This window comes from Hyla sarda, chromosome 1 (genome assembly GCF_029499605.1).
Source record: "Hyla sarda isolate aHylSar1 chromosome 1, aHylSar1.hap1, whole genome shotgun sequence".
Classification (NCBI taxonomy): Eukaryota; Metazoa; Chordata; class Amphibia; order Anura; family Hylidae; genus Hyla; species Hyla sarda.
In genome coordinates this window covers 295794538-295817503 of record NC_079189.1, presented here as the reverse complement: position 1 = coordinate 295817503, position 22966 = coordinate 295794538, and the positions used below count along the sequence as shown (strand labels likewise).

At 44.9% G+C, this 22966-nt stretch overlaps 1 long non-coding RNA gene across 2 annotated transcripts in view; it reads left to right on the top strand.

The window, feature by feature from the left end:
* The window catches only part of LOC130268091 (uncharacterized), a 46807-nt gene that overhangs the window by 4578 nt on the left and 19263 nt on the right, over positions 1–22966 (top strand). Inside the window, exon 1 of one of the 2 annotated variants that reach the window (XR_008843463.1) lies at positions 19451–19587. The exons of the other annotated variant lie outside the window; for it this stretch is intronic. This is a non-coding gene — a long non-coding RNA (uncharacterized LOC130268091). Of the gene's footprint in view, positions 1–19450; positions 19588–22966 lie in introns of those variants that run through there. 2 annotated transcript variants of the gene reach the window in all.

The window sequence follows — 22966 nt, the reverse complement described above, 5'->3', positions numbered from 1 at the left end:
GGGGAAATGTGCTCTTGAGCTTTTTTAAGCACAAATAAAACATAGGAAACTTAATTTTTTTTAAACAAAGTATATTAGAAATATTTTTCATTTACCATAAGGAGTGCAATAGCAAAAATTAGTTTTAATGAGAGTGACCCTTTAAGTTTTTCACCACTGCACTACCCCTTTAAGGACACAGCCCAATTTCACCATAAGGACCAGAGCATTTTTTGCACATCTGACCACTGTCACTTTAAACATTAATAACTCTGGGATGCTTTTACCTTTCATTCTGATTCCGAGACAGTTTTTTCATGACATATTCTACTTTATGTTAGTGGTAAAATTTTGTCGATACTTGCATCATTTCTTGGTGAAAAATTCCAAAATTAGATGAAAAAATTTTAAATTTAGCATTTTTCTAACTTTGAAGCTCTCTGCTTGTAAGGAAAATAGATATTCCAAATAAATTATATATTGATTCACAATACAATATGTCTATTTTATGTTTGCATCATAAAGTTGACATATTTTTACTTTTGGAAGACATAAGAGGGCTTCAAAGTTCAGCAGCAATTTTCCAATTTTTCACAACATTTTCAAAATCTTAATTTTTTAGGGACCAGTTCAGGTTTGAAGTGGATTTGAAGGGCCTTCATATTAGAAATACCCCATAAATGACCCCATTATAAAAAGTAAGTAAGTAAGTGTGTTAACTCTTTAGATGTTTCACAGGAAAAGCAGCAAAGTGAAGGAGAAAATTCAAAATCTTCATTTTTTACACTCGCATGTTCTTGTAGACCCAGTTTTTGAATTTTTAAAAATTTTTTAAAATTTTTTTGAGTAAAAGGAGATAAATCTTCCTAAAATTTGTAACCCAATTGCTCTCGAGTAAGGAAATACCTCATATGTGTATGTCAAATGCTCTGCGGGTGCACTACAAGGCTGAGAAGGAAAGGAACGACAATGGGATTTTGGAACCCCAACATGGCATACTATTTTGGAAACTACACCCTCAAGGAATGTAACAAGGGGTACAGTGACCCTTAACACCCCACAGGTGTTTGACGACTTTTCGTTAAAGTTGGATGTTTAAATGATTTTTTTTTTCACTAAAATGCTGGTTTTCCCCCAAATTTTACATTTTTAGAAGGGGTAATAGGAGAAAATGCCCCCCAAAATTTGTAACCCCAACTCTTCTGAGTATGGTTACACCCCATGTGTGGACGTCAAGTTCACTGCAGGCGCACTACAATGCTCAGAAGAGAAGGAGTCACATTTGCAAATTTTGCTGAAATGATTTTTGGAGGGCATTTTGCATTTAGGAAGCCCTTAGGGTGCCAGGACAGCAGAAAAAAAACCACATGGCATACTATTTTGGAAATGCACCCCTGAACCCCTAATAGGGCCTGGGTCACGCTGAAAAATCTGTTGCGAAACCTTGAGGATCTATCAGGGGGGGCATTTTTAAAACTTTTTTTTAACTCCTACCTGTCCCTGCAGATAAAACTCACCCTGCACTAATGGACACTCCCTGAGGGGCACAGATCTCGGCAGAGGGGGGCCCCTGGCTCCTTTTCACAGCTCTGCACGCTGACTGAACTCGGTAGGCTAGCAGAGCTGCGAGAGGGGGATGTTAACCCCTCCTCTGCCGGCTGCTATTGGTCCGACCAATAGCAGCGCTCCTGGAATCGCCACCTCCCCATAGATAGAGGAGGTGATTGGGGGTGTATTCTAAACCCCCCGATCACCATGTATCTCCGGGTCATTGGGTCACATGTGACCCGTATGACCGGAATCGCCGGTGTCTCAGGACCCCCCTGGGCATTTGCATGGGATGCCTGCTGATAGATATCCCGTTCCAGTCCCCACCTGGCACGCGGCGGGGACCGAAATTGCTCCTGGCGTACAGGTACGCCCTTGGTCCTTAAGTACCAGGGCGTACCTGTACACGCGTGGTCCCTAAGTGGTTAAAGGGGAACAAGTAGAAAACAAAAGTTTTCAAATAGACTGGTGCCTGAAAGTTAAACAGATTTTTTAATTACTTTTATTTAAAAATCTTGACCCTTCCAGTAGTTATTAGCTGCTGTATAAAACAGAGAAATCTGTGAATTTCTTTTCTGTTTGACAACAGTGCTCTCTGTTGACACCTCTGTCTGTGTCAGGAACTGTGCAGATTACAATAATACCCCCATAGAAAATCTCCTGCTCTGGACAGTTCCTGACACGGACAGAGGTGTCAGCAGAGAGCACTGTTGTCAGGCTGGAAAGAACTTCACAAATTTCTCTGAAGTATATCTGTAGTATGCAGCAGCTGATAAGTACAAGAAGGGTTAAGATTTAACTTTCTTGCACCAGTTGATTTTTTTTCCACCACCGGAGTTTCCCTTTAATATTTTCAGGGGGTACAGTAGGAGGCAGTATTATATTCAGGGGGTACAGTGGGTGGCAGTATTATATGCAGGAGGTACAGTGGATGGTAGGTTTATATTCAGGGGATACAATGTGTGGTAGTATTATATTCAGGGGGTACAGTAGGTGGCAGTATTACATTCAGAGGGTACAGTAGGTGGCAGTATTATATTCATGGGGGTACAGTGGGTGGCAGTATTATATGCAGGAGGTACAGTGGATGGTAGTTTTATATTCAGGGGATACAGTAGTTAGCAGAATAATAATGATTATTGTTGTGGTGGCGGATTTGGGAACAAGCCTTATGGGGGTGTAGGGTAGTTAGGGTGTTGCTGTTCGGTATAGTTAAGGGCGCTGTTAACCCTTGTCACTTGTGACGCCAGGGTGAGGGTTAAATGCTGTGTTTCTTGATAGGCCTATTGCCACCCTTCCCAAGAGCAATAGGTGATGCAGAAATAAAGGATTGTACACAACCGCTGTTAACTGAAAACTTGCAGGAACCTTTACTGAAGAATTTCTGTACATGTAGTAATAGTAACAGTCCAGATAACAGAGTCTCTATACATATAGCTGAGCAGCGATTGACAGTCGGTTGGGATCAGATAAGCCAAATTTAGCTTCTTAAGGATTATATAGCAGAGATCCGCTGGATTTAGGGGAGTATTTAGGTCCAGTGATCTTGCGATAAGTAGCGGGGAATTGCTTTGTCTATCCGCTATGTTAGAGGCCTAGGCCTCAAGGCTTTGGCCTAGTAAATTGTCTTGTAAGCTGCGGAGGTCCTACCTCTTACAGAGTCATCAACCCAAGAGAGATGCTGCTTGCTTGGCAGCACAGGAACAAGAGAGAGATTAATGGCTGCAGCTCCCTTAAATGGGCAGGTGGCTGAGCCGTTTTAGATCGGTCCATACAGCTGTCACTCACTGTTACAATGGATTGTGGGTGATCACATGACTAAACCACCAAAGGTCCTTTAGCAAAACCATAGAGTTCTAACCTAATCACGCGACCCGCAGGTCCTGTTATGCTTGAACAGGTAGGCAATTACATATATACATATATCTATACTTATAATTATATGAACTTCTATATAGTCATAGACTAACCGAGGGATGACAAGGGGATAACTACAGAAGAGGGACCCTGACGTCCTAGGGACTCTGACTATGGGGACCTCTGCAAAGGTAACGTATAAAATACGGTACCGGGACACCACAAACCCCCTTACTTAACCCCTTCACGATGAGCGACGTACATGTACGGCGCCACGAAGTGTCACTTGGCGCGCGGCGACATACATGTCACGGGGTTCCGGGAGCGCCGCGTCACCGGTAGCGGTGATCGGGACGGGATGACTGCTGTTATCTAACAGCAGGCATCCAGGCACATCACCGAGGGGGGTCCTGAGACCCCCCCATGACCGTGATGGGCGCAAATCGCAGGTCAATTCAATTCGATCCCCCTGAAGGGATAGGAGTTTGGTGGCAGGGGTGCCACCCCTCCTATCCCTGCTATTGGTCGGCCGAGCGACCGACCGATAGCAGACCAGGGGAGGTGGGGTTAAAGTTCGGTCCCCCCCGCTTTGCCCACCTATCGGTGTCCGGGCAAAACGGGGGAACTGTCCACGGATCGGCGCCGAAGGTCCCTTACCTGGATCCCGGATCGCGATCCTCCATGTGGGGATCCCCCACGTGCAGGGGCGGCAGCAATTCATCCGGGTCCTGCCAGGCGAGTTGTTGCCTAGCAACATCCGGAGGGCCACAGTTTACGGTGGTCTCTAAACCGTGGCCCTCCAGATGCTGCAAAACTACAACTCCCAGCATGCCCAGACAGCTGTTTGCTGTGTGGGCATGCTGGGACTTGTAGTTTTGCAATATTTAGAGGGGTTCAGGATGTAGATCACTAAGTGGTCTCAAACTGTAGCCCTCCAGATGTTGCAAAACTACAACTCTCAGCATGCCCAGACAGCAGTTTGCTGTCTGGGCATGCTGCGAGTTGTAGTTTTGCAACATCTGGAGGGCCACAGTTTTGAGACCACTGGACAGTGATTTATAACCTGAACCCCTCTAAATCTTGCAAAACTACAACTCCCAGCATTCAGGAACAGCATAAGGCTGTCTTGGCATGCTGGGAGTTGTACTTGCGTGCCTCCAGCCATTGCATAACTACATGTCCCAGCGTGCCCTTCCGCAATCAGTACAGTTGTACAGACAATGCATGCTGGGAGTTGTAGTTTTGCAACAGCTGGAGGCACACTGGTTGGAAAATACTGAGTTAGGTCATAGAACCTAACTCAAGGTTTTCCAACCAGTGTGCCTCCAGCTGTTACAAAACTACAACTCCCAGCATGCATTGTCTGTCAGTGCATGCTGGGAGTTGTAGTTTTGACCCCCCTCCCATGTGAATGTACAGGCTACCTTCACACTGGCGGCAGATTACAGTGAGTTCCCCGCTTCAAGTGTGAGCTGTGGCAAATTTTCCGCCGCAGCTCAAACTCCTAGCGGGAGACTCAGTGTAATCTGCCGCCAGTGTGAATGTAACCTAAAAACACTACACTACACTAACATAAAATAAAGAGTAAAACACTACATATACACACGTACACTGCCCCCCCTACCACCCCCCTTCCCCAATAAAAATGAAAAACGGATTGTACGCTAGTGTTTCTAGGATGGAGCCTCCAGCTGTTGCAAAACAAAAACTCCCAGCATTTCTGGACAGCAATTAACTGTCCAAGCATGCTGGGAGTTTTACAACAGCTGGAGGCACCCTGTTTGGGAATCACTGGCATAGAATACCCCTATGTCCACCCCTATGCAAGTCCCTAATTCAGGCCTCAAATGTGCATGGCGCACTCACTTTGGAGCCCTGTTGTATTTCAAGGCAACAGTATAGGGTCACATATGGGGTATCGCCATACTCGGGAGAAATTGCCTAACAAATTTTGGGGGGCGTTTCCTCCTTTTTCCCCTTATGAAAAGGAACAGTTGGGGTCTACACCAGCATGTTAGTGTAAAAAAACAAAAATATTTACACTAACATGCTGGCGTTGCCCTAAACTTTTCGTTTTCACAAGAGGTAAAAGGGAAAAACGTCCCCCAAAATTTGTAACGCAATTTCTCCTGAGTACGGAGATACCCCATATGTGGGCGCAAAGTGCTCTTGGGGCACACAACAAGGCCCAGAAGGGAGAGTGCACCATGTACATTTGAGGTGATTTGCAAAGGGGTGGCTGATTGTTACAGCGGTTCTGACAAACGCAAAAAAACACCACACCCACATGTGACCCCATTTTGGAAACTACAACCCTCACGGAATGTAATAAGGGGTGCAGTGAGAATTTACACCCCACTGGTGTCTGACGGATCTTTGGAACAGTGCTCCGTGAAAATGAAAAATTTTGCACAGCCCACTGTTCCAAAGATCTGTCAGACACCAGTGGGGGGTAAATGCTCACTGTACCCTCTTTACATTCTGTTAGGGGTCTAGTTTCCAAAATGGTATGCCATGTGTTTTTTTTTTTTTTTTTTTTTTGCTGTCCTGGCACCATAGGAGCTTCCTAAATGCGACATGCCCCCCGAGCAAAATTTGCTCTCAAAAAGCCAAACATGACGCTTTCTCTTCTGAGCATTGTAGTTCGCCCGCAGTGTACTTCAGGTCCACTTATGGGGTACCTCCATACTCTGAAGAGATGGGGTTACAAATTTTGGGGGGTCTTTTCTGCTATCAACCCTTGCAAAAATGTGAAATTTGGGGGGAAACCCACATTTTAGTGAAAAAAAATAAAACATTTTTTACATATGCAAAAGTCGTGAAACACCTGTGGGGTATTAAGGCTCACTTTATCCCTTGTTACGTTCCTCAAGGGGTCTAGTTTACAAAATGGTATGCCATGTGTTTTTTTTTTTTTTTTTTTTGCTGTCCTGGCACCATAGGGGCTTCCTAAATGCAACATGCCCCCCGAGCAAAATTTGCTCTCAAAAAGCCAAACAATGACGCCTTCTCTTCTGAGCATTGTAGTTCGTCCGCAGTGCACTTCAGGTCCACTTATGGGGTACCTCCATACTCAGAAGAGATGGGGTTACAAATTTTGGGGGGTCTTTTCTGCTATTAAGCCTTTAAAAATGTCAAATTTGGGGGAAAACCAACATTTTAGTGAAAAAAAATATATATTTTTTTACATATGCAAAAGTCGTGAAACACCTGTGGGGTATTAAGGCTCACTTTATTCCTTGTTATGTTCCTCAAGGGGTCTAGTTTCCAAAATGGTATGCCATGTGTTTTTTTTTTGCGGTTCTGGCACCATAGGGGCTTCCTAAATGCGACAAAAACCATTTCAGAAAAACGTACTCTCCAAAATCCCCTTGTCACTCCTTCGCTTCTGAGCCCTCTACTGCGCCCGCCGAACAATTTACATAGACATATGAGGTATGTGCTTACTCAAGAGAAATTGGGTTACACATACAAGTATACATTTTATCCTTTTACTCCTTGTAAAAATTCAAAAATTGGGTCTACAAGAACATGCGAGTGTAAAAAATGAAGATTTTGAATTTTCTCCTTCACTTTGCTGCTTTTCCTGTGAAACACCTAAAGGGTTAAAACGCTGACTGAATGTCATTTTGAATACTTTGGGGGGGTGCAGTTTTTATAATGGGGTCATTTATGGGGTATTTCTAATATGAAGACCCTTCAAATCCACTTCAAACCTGAACTGGTCCCTGAAAAATAGTGAGTTTGAAAATTTTGTGAAAAATTGGAAAATTGCTGCTGAACTTTGAAGCCCTCTGGTGTCTTCCAAAAGTAAAAACTCATCAATTTTATGATGCAGTCATAAAGTAGACATATTGTATATGTGAATCCAAAAAAAAAATATTTGGAATATCCATTTTCCTTACAAGCAGAGAGCTTCAAAGTTAGAAAAATGCTAAATTCTTAATTTTTTCATCAAATTTGGGGATTTTTCACCAAGAAAGGATGCAAGTTACCACAAAAATTTGCCACTATGTTAAAGTGGAATATGTCATGAAAAAAAATCTCAGAATCAGAATGATAAGTAAAAGCAGAGTTATTAATGTTTAAAGTGACAGTGGTCAGATTTGCAAAAAAGGGCTTCGTCCTAGAGGTGAAAATGGGCTCCGTCCTTAAGGGGTTAAAATAAGTCGACCCCGACACCTGTCCCGTAAGGCAGAGGAACTAGGACAAGAACAGGATTATATCTATAAAATTTTTCTATTCATTCTGACAAAACCTAAGTAAACATTACACACATTCACATTCTCTGGATACTCTTACTAGCATCTTTTGTACCACTGTTACATCTCTGGCTTTGGTTTAATTCCATTGGAGTCTGCAGCGCCTTTAGAGGTCCTTTTTCACCTTCTATACTACAAGTCCCATCAGGATTGGTCTTCCTCCTCTACCTGTGACCTCCGGCTTAGCAGCGGTTCCAGCACTTCTTGTATTTTGGTAACCCCATTGTGGGTTGATACACAAGTCTTTACTTGCTCTCAGGTGAGCAGCCACTACCTAGGGGTCACTTACTTTGACCACGAATTGCTGTATCAGTTTTTCCCATATGGTATAACACGAGGCGCCTCCCTTTGGTCTCCCTTTTTTTCTTTCTACAGGTTACTAGCATCTTGACTAGACAATATTTAAGCTATCTAAACATTGAGGAAGCTATCTAACCTTTAGTTTCTAGCTCCTTAAACATTTACATATAGCTTTCTAGAACATTTATGAGGCTAACTATACATTAGTACACAGCTTTCTATACATTTAGTCTCAAGCTGTCATTGAGAAATCTCACCACATTTTCTTTTTGCCACGATGAGTCACCTGTTAGTACACAGCAGAAGGGTATATTGGCTTGCCCGTGGCTATCTACCAATAAGGATGGCTACTAGGGTCTATCGGCTACACACTACTTACCCTTAGAACACAACAGTATAACCTATCTAGGTTACGTATAGAAATATGTGTTTAATTCTAAACTCGCAAGAGCACCTACTGGCCAGGTAGAGCATCTCACACACGTAATACAGAGAAGAGAAATATGAGTGTACCTAACAGTGGCAGGAATTGGGTATCAATAGGCTATAATTCCTAAGTATTTCTTGAATGTGAGATAAACTTTTATTTTTGTGTATATACTGAAGTAGACTGAGGTAGTACACCTAAGTGAGTAGTTTAGAGTACTGAAAATATATAGGTAGTGCATTGAAGTGAGTTATCAAAGGTACCATGTGTGCAGGTACTGAATGTGAATCTTGGTACCTTAAGGGTAGTTTACCCTGTGTAGTCCTTTGAGACCGCCGCAACACCACCTCCGTGTCATCAGGAGTCTCTTCACTTGGTTATTCTGCAAGAACTTCAGTCCCCGAGGGACCAGCAGGAGGGCTGGAAACAGAAGCAATATCTTCGGTTGGACTGGGAGGTTCTCTGAAGTCAGGTGGAGAAGGTGCATCAAGACTTGGAGCAGCCACAGGAGTAGGACTGATGCTTGGTGTAGTAACCAATGGTGGTTGATAGGGAGCAACAGCTATTGATAACTGGCTGGGTGGAACGGCTACTGGCACCTGACTGAGCGGAGCAACCAGTGGCGGCTGACTGGGTGGAGCTGGAAACGGTATACCCCAATACATGGTAGGCTGATGTGAGGGGAACAAAGGAACGTCCATGGTGGGATGAATTCCTTCTCCCGGCACATATTCTCTCACTGGCCTTGATGGAGGTGGCCCAAGCATGTCTTCTTTCAGGCACACTTTTATTCTGATCCTGTGGACCGCCTGCGGCTCGAACCGTTCTTTCTGTATCTCATATACATCCGTTTCAGGGTAAGGGACTGCAGTAATGGTATAGGGTTCCGTTTCCAACAATGAGTCCAATTTATGGGTCCTAGGGAACTTTCGGAGCCACACCCTTATCTCCAAGCTGTAAGGGCTGAGCTGAAGCATGTCGATTATAATCTTTCTGCTGACGCCCATGAACTTCACCCATTTTCTTCTCAACAATGTTTTTGGCCTCCTCTATTCTTCGTTGATGCTCCGACACCCAACCTTGGGAAACCTGAGGGGAATTGCTGAAAGGTGCCTGCAGCCCGAAGGTCCGATCCTTTGGCAATTGGCCGTGTCGGCCCATCATCAGGAAAAAGGGCGTATACCCTGTAGAACAGTGGACAGTGTTGTTGTAAATTTCTAGGAGTTCAGGCAACAACCGGGGCCACTCTTCGTGCTTTGAGACAGAGGCAGCTCTGAGCATTTGGATGAACACTTGATTGATCCTCTCGCAGAGCCCATTCCCTTGGGGATGGTAGGCCGTCATCCGGAGCTTCTTGCAGTCATGCAACTGGCAAAGTTCTTGGAACAACTGGGCTTCAAAGGCGGTTCCCCGATCCATGAGGACCGATTCGGGACACCCCAGAGGTTGGATCCAATGACGATAGAAGAGCTGAGCAGCTGTCTTGGCGGTAAGGTCCTTGACAGGGGCCACAACCACCCACTTGGAGTAATGATCCACCATGGTCAGAACATGGCAGTAGCCAGATTGAGGGGGGGCCAACTTCACATGATCCAAGGCAACAATCTGGTTTGGCCTCTCCGTACAGATGGGATGTAAAGGGGCCCTTGCGTCCCTTCGGGGATTCTTGATAACATTGCACACGGAGCATTCAGCGCACCATTTCTCGATGTCTCCCCGCATCCCTATCCAGTAAAATCTTCTTCTAATGGTGGCTTCAGTCTTATGGACCCCGAAATGCCCGGACTGGTCATCATAGGCATTCAGGACCATGGCTGCATCTCTTCTAGGGACCACAATCTGATGTATGCGATCTCCGGAAACTGGGTCCAAGGAATTTCGGTATACCAACCCCTTGTGCAGGAACAGGCGATTCCTCTGTCGCCACAGCCGTTTCAATTCAAAGTCCCCTTGTGTCTTGTGCAGCCGAATGGGCACTTTCTTATGGAGGCAATAGTCTAAGAGGTCCCCGATAACCCGGCTTTCGTCCTGAAGTGTCTTCCATGTGGATAAATCTTCAGGGACTTTGAGAGATTCAGGTTCGTCACCCTCCTGGGCAGTTAGAGCACTCTGGCTCATGAACCTTTGGTAGAAGGGAGGCATCTCCACATCTTCCCACACATCTTCAGCAGGAGGTGCTTCCCCCGGGGCCATACAAGAAAGTACATCTGCATTAACATTAGTTTTTCCGCTGCGGTACTTGATGTTGAAATCATAGTTGGCCAACCGGGAGGCCCAGAGTTGTTCAAGAGCCCCCAACTTAGCAGTGTTCAAATGGGCCAAGGGGTTGTTATCAGTGTAGACTGTGAAGGGAGTAGCAGCCAGATAGTCTTTAAGCTTCTCTGTAATGGCCCAGACCAAGGCCAGGAGCTCCAGTTTAAAGGAACTGTAGTTAGCGTCATTCTTTTCGGCGCCTCGGAGATGTCGGCTGGCGTAGGCAATTGCCCTCTCTTTGCCATTTTGTACCTGAGATAAGACTGCTCCCAGACCTTCAAAGCTAGCGTCTGTATATAAACGGAACGGCAGGCTGTAATCAGGATACGCCAAAATAGGGGGTTCCGTGTGGAGGTATTTCAGGGCTCTGAAGGTATTTTCTTGACCTTCGGCCCACTGTATGGGTAGCCTCCCATTACAATTCTCCCGGGCAGTTCCTCTCAGTAACTCGGTCAAGGGTCCGGCAATTTGGGCAAAGTGGGGGATGAAGCGTCGGTAATAACTAGCAAATCCCAGGAAACTTCGGACGTCTCGCACTGTCTTGGGTGTAGGCCACTCTCTCACAGCACTCACTTTGTCCGGATCAGGCTGAACTCCTTGGGCACTGACGACATGTCCCAGATAGTGTACTTGCGGCTTTAACAAGTGACATTTAGAGGGTTCAACCTTGAGCCCATGTTGGATAAGGACTTGGAAAACCTCTTTCAGGTGGTCCAGGTTCTCCTGATATGTCCGGGAATAGACAATGACGTCATCTAGATACAACAGAACACGCTGGAAGTTGAGATGTCCCGAACATCGTTCCATTAAGCGTTGGAAAGTAGCCGGTGCATTACACAGTCCAAAGGGCATGCTTTTGAACTCGAAGAGTCCCATGGGGGTCACAAATGCTGTCTTCTCTCTATCCTCCTCCGCCATTGGTACCTGCCAGTAACCGCTTGTCAGGTCCAGTGTGGAAAAGTAGGCAGCGGACCCCAGTGCAATCAAGGATTCTTCAATATGGGGGAGAGGATAGGCATCCTTGTGAGTTATGCCGTTCAATTTCCGGTAATCTACGCAAAAGCGGATAGTCCCATCTTTTTTCTTCACAAGGACCAAAGGTGCGGCCCAAGGGCTCTGGCTTTCTTGGATAACATCGGCCTCTTTCATTTCCACGAGCATCTTCTTTATGGTCTGATACATTCCAGGAGTCACAGGGCGATGCCTCTCCTTAATGGGTTGACTGTCCCCAGTGAGAATCCGATGTTTGATCATCGTGGTCCTGCCAAAGTCTGTGGGGAACTTGCTGAAAGCCTCTTGATATTGTTTAGCGACTTGGATGACTCCTTCCACCTGTTCCCTGGGGGTGTCTTCGTCCCCTATTTGTAGTTGGACCCACCAGGGTTCCGCTGGACTCTGATCAGGTCCTCTTTGGGCCGCTTGTGACTTCGAGACCACATCTCTTGCGTCCAAATGGTGCAGCTTAGCCACAGGGGTATATTTGGGTAGCCGGATGGCAACTTCAGAGAGATTAATTAGTCTTACCGGAACTTTCCCATTTCGTACTGTTACCAGGCTTCTAGCGGCTCGCACCAAGGGACAATATTACAGCACAATGGGCTCCAAGAGCGATTGGTAATCTTTATTTTTCACCCCAGGTCGGGCACGACACCAAATAACTGTCTCCGTCTGTGGTTGCAGAGTAACAGCGCGTATGTCTTGAATCCTGACTCGACAGATTTCTGCTTGATGATTCACAAACTTTTGTTCTGCTTGGAGGATTTTGAGGTAGTGTTTTGCAGCTCGCCGGCCTGGAGGGGACAAGTGAGGGAGAGATGCATGCAGTGCACAGACAATATAATCAAAACAGTGCCTCATGATATTCATTCCTAAGATGAAGTCAGCTCCCCCTTCATACCTAACACTGGTGACAATCACACCCTGACTTCCTAACAAATGCTCTCCCACCTTCACCGTGGGCTCCCAGTAGCCATGTCTGGGTACTGGTTTCCCATTCCCTGCAATTACTCTAAATTCCGCTTCTCTAGGCTCACACAACCTTTCAGGACCCCAATACTTATAGAAAACTCCCTGCGGAATGGTGGACACCTGAGACCCCGTGTCTATCAGAGCTTGCAACCGGATACCCTCAGCTATCACCTGTAGATAAGGGCAAGGAGCAACATACATAGACAGTCCTTTCTTGTCGCCGGTTGCTTCTGGACCTTCAGCAGCTACTCCTGGGGTGCGGTCCTCGACCCCAGGGGACGCCTGTTTAAACCCCAGCATTGGCTCTTCCAGTGTCCATTCTTGTTACAATAACTACAGACAGGTTTCTGACTTCCAGACGGTCTTACAGGGGGGGTATTAGGTGGATCAGCAGGGCGGGGGTCAGGTTTCTTAGGTGGAGGTGTTGCAGATCTAGAAGGATTGGGCTGCACAGCCATTTCTTTAAAGGCTTGGCTAACTGTTCAATGTCCTGCTTAATGTCTTGTAGATCAGCTGTCCAAGGGCTAGAAGAAGGTGTTGGAAGGGCAGGCTGAGAAGGGACAGGTGACTGGGGCGAGGGCCTCCTCTGTCTGGGGTCCTGATTCGATCACTTTAACCCATGTCGGGATTTTGCACGACCACCATCCTAAGTTGGGCTTTGTCCCATTTGTTCAGTGCCCCTTCTATAATACGGTCCATCAATACTCGGTTGCCCTGATCGGCCTCTAATGCACTCTGTAAAGCTACTGCATATGTTCTGAGAGTCTCACCTGGTTTCTGACATCGCTCATATATGAATGAGAATGAGATTCAAACACATGAGAAAGTCCTTCGAAAATCTGCCCCACTGTGGCTTTATCAGACGCTGACCAGGTGCGAAGTTCCTCCAAGGCAGGTCCCTGGAGCTGTCCCAGAAGCAACTCTATCTGTTGATGGGGCGGTAATGCATAAAATCCGAAGAGGCTGTAGAACTTCTCTTTAAAGTCTCTCAATGTGAAAGGGTCACCATTCTAGGTGGGAAGCACAGGATTCCCCAAGAAGACAGGTGCCGCAACAGGAGCTCCCAATACATAGGGAGAGGCTGGATCCTGCTCCGCCTGTGACAAAGGTCTTGCTGGAATCACAGGGAGAACACGTCTTTGTGAGGTAGAGAGTATTGGTGAAGGTGGCAGTACCCTTCTGACTAGGGGTGGAGACCCCATTGGTGGGTTCACTGGAGCATCGCCCCCCTGCTGCTCAGGTGGGGACTGTGGCGCTGCAGGTTCTGACATCTTTGTATTTGGTATGCTGGCCCTTTAAGTAAATCTTGAATTCCTAGGTCCCGAGGAGATACGCAGTTGTTCTCTAATCTGGAACTTCAGGACGTAGATTTCAAATTTGAGAGCGGTGACTTGAAACTCAATAGCCTTTAGTTGAAATTTGAGTGTGTTGATCGGCAGCTGAAGTGACTCTATATAAGACTTCAATTTGGCAATCTGGTGTCTCAGAGTCCCGTACTGTTCCGGCTCTTTACGACTTCCAACCCGCTGTCGCACTCTGCTCCTTTTTCCGCGCTGAACTATCTCTCTTTTTTTATCTCCATCTCCAGACTCCAACAAAATGGCCGCCGCGGCATCGAGGGCTTCAGTGGGCAGGGTGTCTGGATCACGCGCGCAGGAGGGCCCCGTACTGACTTCAGCTCTTTCTCTTACAACTTGTAGCTCCGCTATACTCTTCGCCTCCCCCTTACTTTACATGCGCACTTTCTCCACACAGCACCGTGCGCTGAACCCCTTACTCCGGAGTATAAATAATAGTACATGAATAAAGTCCATTACTTTCTGGGGGGAGTACAACTTCACTAGTGGCAACAGCAGTAGGCACACACACGAACTCTGTTCGTGCGGCGCCAAATAGGCTTTGTGGTCGCGGATTTGGGAACAAGCCTTGTGGGGGTGTAGGGTAGTTAGGGTGTTGCTGTTCGGTATAGTTAAGGTCGCTGTTAACCCTTGTCACTTGTGACGCCAAGGTGAGGGTTAAATGCTGTGTTTCTTGATAGGCCTATTGCCACCCTTCCCAAGAGCAATAGGTGATGCAGAAATAAAGGATAGTCCAAAATCGCTGTTTACTGAAAACTTGCAGGAACTTTTACTGAAGAACTTCTGTACATTTAGTAATAGTAACAGTCCAGATAACAGAGTCTCTATGCATATAGCTGAGCAGCGATTGACAGTCGGTTGGGATCAGATAAGCCCAATTTAGCTTCTTAAGGATTATATAGCAGAGATCCGCTGGATTTAGGGGAGTATTTAGGTCCAGTGATCTTGCGATGAGTAGTGGGGAATTGCTTAGTCTATCCGCTATGTTAGAGGCCTAGGCCGCAAGGCTTTGGCCTAGTAAATTGTCTTGTAAGCTGCGGAGGTCCTACCTCTTACAGAGTCAGCAACCCAAGAGAGCTGCTGCTTGCTTGGCAGCACAGGAACAAGAGAGAGATTAATGGCTGCAGCTCCCTTATATGGGCAGGGGGCTGAGACATTTTAGATTGGTCCATACAGCTGTCACTCACTGTTACAATGGATTGTGGGTGATCACATGACTAAACCCCCAAAGGTCCTTTAGCAAAACCATAGAGTTCTAACCTAATCACGTGACCCGCAGGTCCTGCTATGCTTGAACAGGTAGGCAATTACATATATACATATATCTATATTTATACGAACTTCTATATAGTCATAGACTAACTGAGGGATGACAAGGGGATAACTACAGAAGAGGGACCCCGACGTCCTAGGGACTCTGACTATGGGGACCTCTGCAAAGGTAACGTATAAAATACGGTACCGGGACACCACACTATCATCATACAGAGGATGAGGATCTACTGACAAAGTGAGGAGTCAATAGTGTCAGACTCTGCAGAGATGTAGCTGGAAGATGTCCTGACATCTTGACCAGATGAAGAAGAAAAGAAAAGACAACAGAGAAGATGTCACTCAGGTCACTGATATCATTGTGTATTCTCCTGACTGTCCCATCAGCTGTAGTCACTTGTAAGTTCCGCAGTGATAATGGGTGACGCTATGCCCTAATCTGTGGCTCTCCAGCTGTTGCAAACCTACAAATCCTATAAGGCTCTCTAGACATGATGGGAGTTATAGCTTTACAACAGCTGGAGAGCAACTGGAACCAAGGTGATTGGGTGATTGGTTGGGGTCCCTGCAGTTGGACCCCCACCACAAAAATGGTCTGCTTATTATTAAATGTCTGTATTGTCACTTATATAGTTGTGTATTCTCCTGACTGTGTCCCATCAGTGCTGTAGTCACTAATATCTTTGTGCGGCCCAGTAAGGGGTTGTACGGGATTGGGGAAGTGGGTCGTCAGGTGGTAGGGGGGCCCAGGGCAATTTTTTGCACTGGCGCCCTGTGGTTTCTAGCTACGCCCCTGGTGGTAATGATGGGGGTTGTTGTCAGTCACCTGATATTACTGTATGTGATCTCTTATATGGTCTGTAGTGATAATGATGGGGGTTGTTGTCAGTCTGTCAGTATAAGAGGTCCTCCTTAACTTAGATGACAGACTGCCAACATTATTGTTGTTAAAGGAGATCTGTAGTGAAAAGGATAGGGGATGAGTTATGGATCGCAGGGGTCCAAGCACTGGGACCCCCCCGCAATCTCCTGAACGGGGCCCCGGCAGTCTGCAGGAAGGGGGCGTGCCGACGGAGTGCTGGCCGACAAACCCCCTTCATGTATCCCATACATGGAGGGGTGTGTCAGCCGCGGCTTCCTGCAGGGGTTGGAATGGCTGCTTGCAGCAGACTGCCGGGGCCGCTTTCAGGAGATCGCGGGGGGTCCCAGCGCTTGGACTCCGCGTGATCTATAACTTATCCCCTATCCTTTGGAGGTGCAGGCGTGATTAGGGCGTGATTAGGGGTGTGGGCGTGGTTTTCCAAGCTATATGCTTTCAATCTATTTGCTCAGAGCGACGTTAATAAAAACAAACAAACAATCACACACCTATCTTCCTCCTTCCCACTCCACAGTCAGTTTTTATGGAGCTTCGGCCCCTTCTGTGTTTCACTTTCGTATTATGTAATATCACCAGCCCGTTCAACCACTCAGCAACTGCAGAGGTTTCCACCTTAGCCACTTAATGATTGCACGTGCCTGTGATGTCACGTCCTCGAGGGCGACACACAGCAGGGACAGGAACACCACAATACCGGCTGTGAGGTGGTAATACTGAAGGTAAGTGTGTGCTTGTGTTATTTACTACCCACTACCTGGGTAAATACATAATGAACATGCAACCCAGATGACCCCTTTAAGGGGTGTTGCACTCTGAACCTAATCTTTATTGATTGTGAAATATAATGCAATTTTCTACCATACTTTGAGTAACATTTACCCTTGGTTTTCAAGATCTCTGAAGTCATTGAATATGAACCTTCACTGTTTACTGTCCTGATCATGGACTCGCATACATGACTCATTACAAGATAATGGTCTGATATTGCACTGTAAGTACTCCTTCTCCTGTGTCTCCAGGACATGAGCAGGTCACATTCTTGTTTCCTGGAGTGATGTTTCTTATTTAATGACTACTGTTGAGATTCTGGAATTATGAAAATATAAATATCACGGTGGGCCAGCTCATGAAATGGTATTTTATTGTGTTGGAAAGTGTGTGGGTTTTGTTTCGTCACCTAAAGTCTTTGAAGTTACATTCCATGAAAGTTACACCTCAGCACATGATAAGGCTTGTTGGCTTGGAGAAGCTCTGCAGTGGTTCATCCTCAGGGCCTATAATATTTACCATAGGATCTGGTCATGAAAGAAATACTTGACATATTCCATATTTCTAAAGAAATATATATATATATGTATAAAATTGGAAGAACTCCTTAATCTCATATATTTATTATTTACATTTTTTTGTACAGTGGTTCCTCAAGTTACAATATTATTTGGTTCCAAGACAACCATTGTATGTTGAAACCATTGCATGTTGAGACCAGAAACATGAATATGGAAACCTGGTAATTGGTTCTGAAGCCACCAAAATGTCATCCATTAAGCAAGTCCTTACATATAAAAGTAAGAAAGAGCTGCTGGGAGCTGTAAATCCGCCCTTACTTGGTGTCCAAAGGATCAGCTAACTGTGGCACAGGTTAAGAGTAGTACAGAACATGTATCACCTCCCTGTACGGTAGGGGGCGGTACCAGACAGGAAGTCAGTGCGTACGCTTCAGTAATACATGGGTTTTACCAATGAATACCCATTCTGATTGGTTGGTTCTTCCAGCCATTGACATGTTTCACAGATGTGGACTGTCTGTAGCATTGTATGTTGAGTCTGGTTTCAAGTTACCATGGTCCAGAAAAGACAATTGTATGTTGAAACTATTGTATGTTGAGGCCATTGTAAGTTGAGGGATCACTGTATATTAAATATTGCCCAGTTTTTTTTTTTTATCATATTAAACATTAATCACATTCAGTCTTGTAGTTTTCAACTAATTTATGTGTTAAAATGAATACATATAATGTTAGATATTATGGCAGTGAGCCTTTAGGGAACAGTATTTGAGTATCCTAATTATGAACTATGTGGAGATATGCAACATAAAGCCTCCTGTAAAAGTGATAGCTGGTGGCACCTTTGAACGGTTATTAGTTAATAGGAGGTACACTTCGGCAGATACAATATTTTCAAATAGACCAGGTTTTTGTTCTATTGGTTACCCCTTTCATACCCACACATCAAGGGATCTCCATATGGGGTGTTCCTGACAACTACAAGCAAAGAGGAGGAACATATAAGAAAGATATGTTAGAAAGTTGTCTAACTTTTTCATTACTAATGATTACCGTATTTATCGGCGTATAACACGCACTTTTTAGGCTAAAATTGTTAGCCTAAAGTCTATGTGCGTGTTATACGCCGATACACCCCCAGGAAAGGCAGGGGGAGAGAGGCCGTCGCTGCCCGCTTCTCTCCCCCTGCCTTTCCTGGGGTCTAGAGCCCTGCTGCAGGCCCTTCTCTCCCCCTGGCTATCGGCGCCGCTGCCCGTTCTGTCCCCCTGACTATCGGTATCGGTGCCCCATTGCCGGCGCCGATATCCAGGGGGAGAGAAGCGGCGCCGACAGCCAGGGGGAGAGAAGGGGCAGCGGCACCCATTGCCGGCGCTGCTGCCCTGTTGCCTGCCCCCATCCCCGGTGGCATAATTACCTGTTGCCGGGGTCGGGTCCGCGCTGCTTCAGGCCTCCGGCGTGCGTCTCCTTCGTCGTTGCTATGCGCTGCACGGTAGTGACGTCAGTGCGCCGCGCCGTGCAAAGCAACGACACAGGGGACGCACGCCGGAGGCCTGAAGCAGCGCGGACCCGACCCCGGCAACAGGTAATTATGCCACCGGGGATGGGGGGGAGGCAACGGGGCACCGGCGCCGGCAATGGGTGCCGCTGCCCCTTCTCTCCCTCTGGCTGTCGGCGCCGCTTCTCTCCCCCTGGCTATCGGTGCCGGCAATGGGGCGCCGGTACCGATAGTCAGGGGGACAGAACGGGCAGCGGCGCCAATAGCAGGGGGAGAGAAGGGCCGGCAGCAGGGCTCTAGACCCAAGGAAAGGCAGGGGGAGAGAAGCGGGCAGCGACGGACTCTCTCCCCCTGCCTTTCCTGGGGGTATATCGGGGTATACACGTGCACACACGCACCCTCATTTTGCCATGGATATTTGGGTAAAAAACTTTTTTTACCCAAATATCCTTGGTAAAGTGAGGGTGCGTGTTATAGGCCGGTGCGTGGTATACCCCGATAAATACGGTAATCATAAAATATTTATTTTCACACTAAACATGTGTGTACCTGTGTCTAGAATGGAAGATTCCCTCAGCCAATCACTGACTGAGATAGGACACCGCTGTGACCAGTGATTGACTGAGACGAGCAGGAAGAAGGATAACTAGGAGAGAATTTTTTTCATGTCACATAGGGAGCTGCAAGTGACCGGAGTAGGTATGTCTTTTTTTTTTCTATAGTGCCCCCAGCAAAATATAGAAAATATTATATGCCAGGATAACACTTTCATTTTTTTTTTTTTATAAAACGGAATGTTTTTTTTTTCTGTTTAATTTGGCCTATTTTTTTTATTTTGAAATAAAATCACAACTGTTTTGGAAGGTTTTATTTTGTAGATATTTTAGCTATGTGTTCATGCATGGGGAACAGGGAATCATTTCATAAAGGCTAATCATTTCATAGTAGACATCAGAGGGAAGGTTTCATTGATATATATGCAAATACTAATAGTTGTATATACATCACCTTCTGATGTCATGATTGCTTTTGCAGAAGATTCCTTTTACTGTGTCAGATCCTGACTGACTGAAATGTTGTTCTATTTTTTTTTTTTTTTTTTTTAATAAGAGGTTCATTGGCAGCTGTGTTATACAGTTATGTGTCCCAGTTGCTACCAATTCACATAACAACACAACAACCTTGTTTTTTTAGAAGGTTTTGCAGAAAGTTTCATAGACTTTCATTAAACCCAACTATTACCCCTTACATTGCTGAGCAAAGCAGAGCAAAAATGAATGGGTCACGGCACTTAGCCGAGCGCTTCTGTCCCTTCGTTTTTGGGACCCCCTCACCAATCACTATGACATGACAAGTTGGTTGAAAATGACAGGAATAATTAAAAGAGGAAGAAGAAAAAAAAAGATTGCTATATTACTAGAAATGCTGGAAATTTAAGGACAAGGCAACACCAGATGGCAGTATACACAAAAGTGTATGAACGCATATTAAGAAAAATGTGTGCACTTTATGTCAAACAATACAATTGCAGGTGACAGACTTTATGTAATACAATGATTATACACTGGTATAATCCACCAAGCCTGGATTAGGAATTGCTTTCCTGCAAATTTACCCATTCTCTATTGCAGGCCAGTACCCCATAAGATTTATATATATTTATTATAAAAGGGGGACACCTGAATTGTTTAAACTAAGACCATACATATTAACATTTAAATCTCCCAAATAGGGACATTGAAGCCCACTAATGTATTGCCCCAAAAATGTTCACTTTTTGACAGAGTCTGCATAAACCCTGCTTCTTTGCAGCCTGTAAGCAAGACTAGTAGTCTGTTGTAAAGAAAGGAAGAAGGAACAATCCAGCGCTTAGGAAATAGTAGTCTGCTGTAACCTCCATCCATGAAAAAATGGACTACTGCAGTGTAATACACATATGATGCAATAACAATCCTATACGCACATAAGTTTAAGAAGTTTTTATTGATAATGATTACTTTTCAAAATTGCTAAATTTAAATGATCAATATCAACACTATTCACCTGTTCTAGGCCAGGTTATTGATCTTCTGAATGTTAGGAATTAGGAACACTTAACCACTGATCATAAAGCACTGTTATGACATCCCCCCTCCACCCCCCACATTTAGCACTTGGGAACATGTATAAAACATGGCTCAGATGCCCATTAGGTGCCTAATTTATATTGCATGTTACTATTCTTTTTGTATGTGTGTGTCTCCAACATTTTTAGTGTCATACTATCAAGTCATTGTGGATGTAACTGGTGCTTAGCTTGGGGTAGAGAGCTGTTTTAGGCAGTGTTTTGCTGGTAACATCGGATGTTAATTACCCATGAAGACTACAAATACATCACAAACAACAAAAAAGTCAGAAGAAAGTTTTTATATGTATATACATATATTTGTCTGTCAATACCTGTATAGGAGAAATGGCCATGAAGTCCAACAACCTGAGGCTAAAATTCTGCATTAAAGGGGTACTCCACTGGAAAAAAAAGTTTTTTTTTAAATCAACTGGTGCTAGAAAGTTAAACAGATTTGTAAATTACTTCTAGGGAGAAGGAAGTTCTAGAGGAAGTTCTTTTCTTTTTGATATAGAAGGAGACGGAGGTACAAAGTTGCACTCACCCTGAAAGTGAGGATACAGGCAAGAAATCTTTATTACGGATAGCAGCATACAAGGAAATGCAGGTTCCACATGGGGGAGTGAGAGCAGCCGCTCTCTGGACGCGGGGGCACACCAATGAATGGCAACTAGTTTTGCGTCGTTACAGGACGCTTCTTCCAGCCAAGGTGTATGCCTTCCCTAACCGGTGGTTACACTTATATACACAATTGGCGTGAGAAAACAACAGTGTAAAAAATTTTTTTAAAGAATTATAAACAGTGAAACAACACATACGTGAATTAAAACCACTTAGATAAAGAACACAGCAATTCACCAGAAAGATAAAAAATCATTCTTTTCATTCAATCCAAAAGGACCAGTTGAGTCAAGCTTGATTATCCATAAAGTTTCTCTTTGAAGCAGATAACGGTGTCGGTTCTCACCTGCAGAGACACTGTCTATTCGTTCAAGGCTGGCGAAGCTCAATCCCTCAGGATTACTTCCATGGGAGACAAAATGGGGTGAACCTCTGTCTCTCTAAAGGGAATAGAGGTGTTCTCTAATATGTGTGTAGAGTCTGCGTTTGGTTTTACCCACATATGGTTTTACCCACATAGAAGAACTTGCACGGACATATGAGACAATATATCATGTAGGTGGATTTACATGTTATCAGTTAGTTGAGGAAAGTGTTAGTTCCACCCAGGGTAATATTTCTTTTAGCTAAATTATAACGGCACTAATTGCAATTCTTACAGGGGTACTTACCCTTGGGCGTATGTTCTCTCAGCCAGTTGATATTCTTGTTCTGAGTTTTTTTCTTTTTGTTTTTAATGAAATCTCCAATTGTTCTAGATTTTCTAAAGGTGATCATGGGGTTTTCCTTTGCCATCTTACCCAACTCAATGTCATGTTCAAAAAAGAACCAATTATCATAAATAGTTTTTTTTTTTAATAAGGCTGTTGAGAGGGGAGTTGGCAAAATAGAAGGTAAAACATCTGTCATTATTTTGCTTGACATGTTCTTATGTTTTTTTGGTTTTAGCAACTCGTCTCGTGTCTTTTTTTCAGTTTTTTGGAAGGCTCTGTGAATAACTGTCTGTGGATAGCCACGTTCAAGAAGACATTTAGTGAGAACTTCCGCCTGCTTTAAGAACATTTTGTGGTCACTGTTAACCCTTTTAAGCCTGAGGAATTGGCTATGAGGAATATTGTCTTAATGTATGCAGGGTGTGAACAACAATAGTGCAACAGAGAATGTCCTTATGGTAACCTGATGTATACAATGTGCCATTCTTTATTTCAAGCCGTACATCTAAAAAATCCGGTTGTTGGTCTCCAAACACACTAGTGAATAGCATGTTGATAGAATTGTTATCATTCAAAAAATGTATAAACAAGGCAAACTCTAATTCATACCCATCCCAAACCAACAACACATCATCTA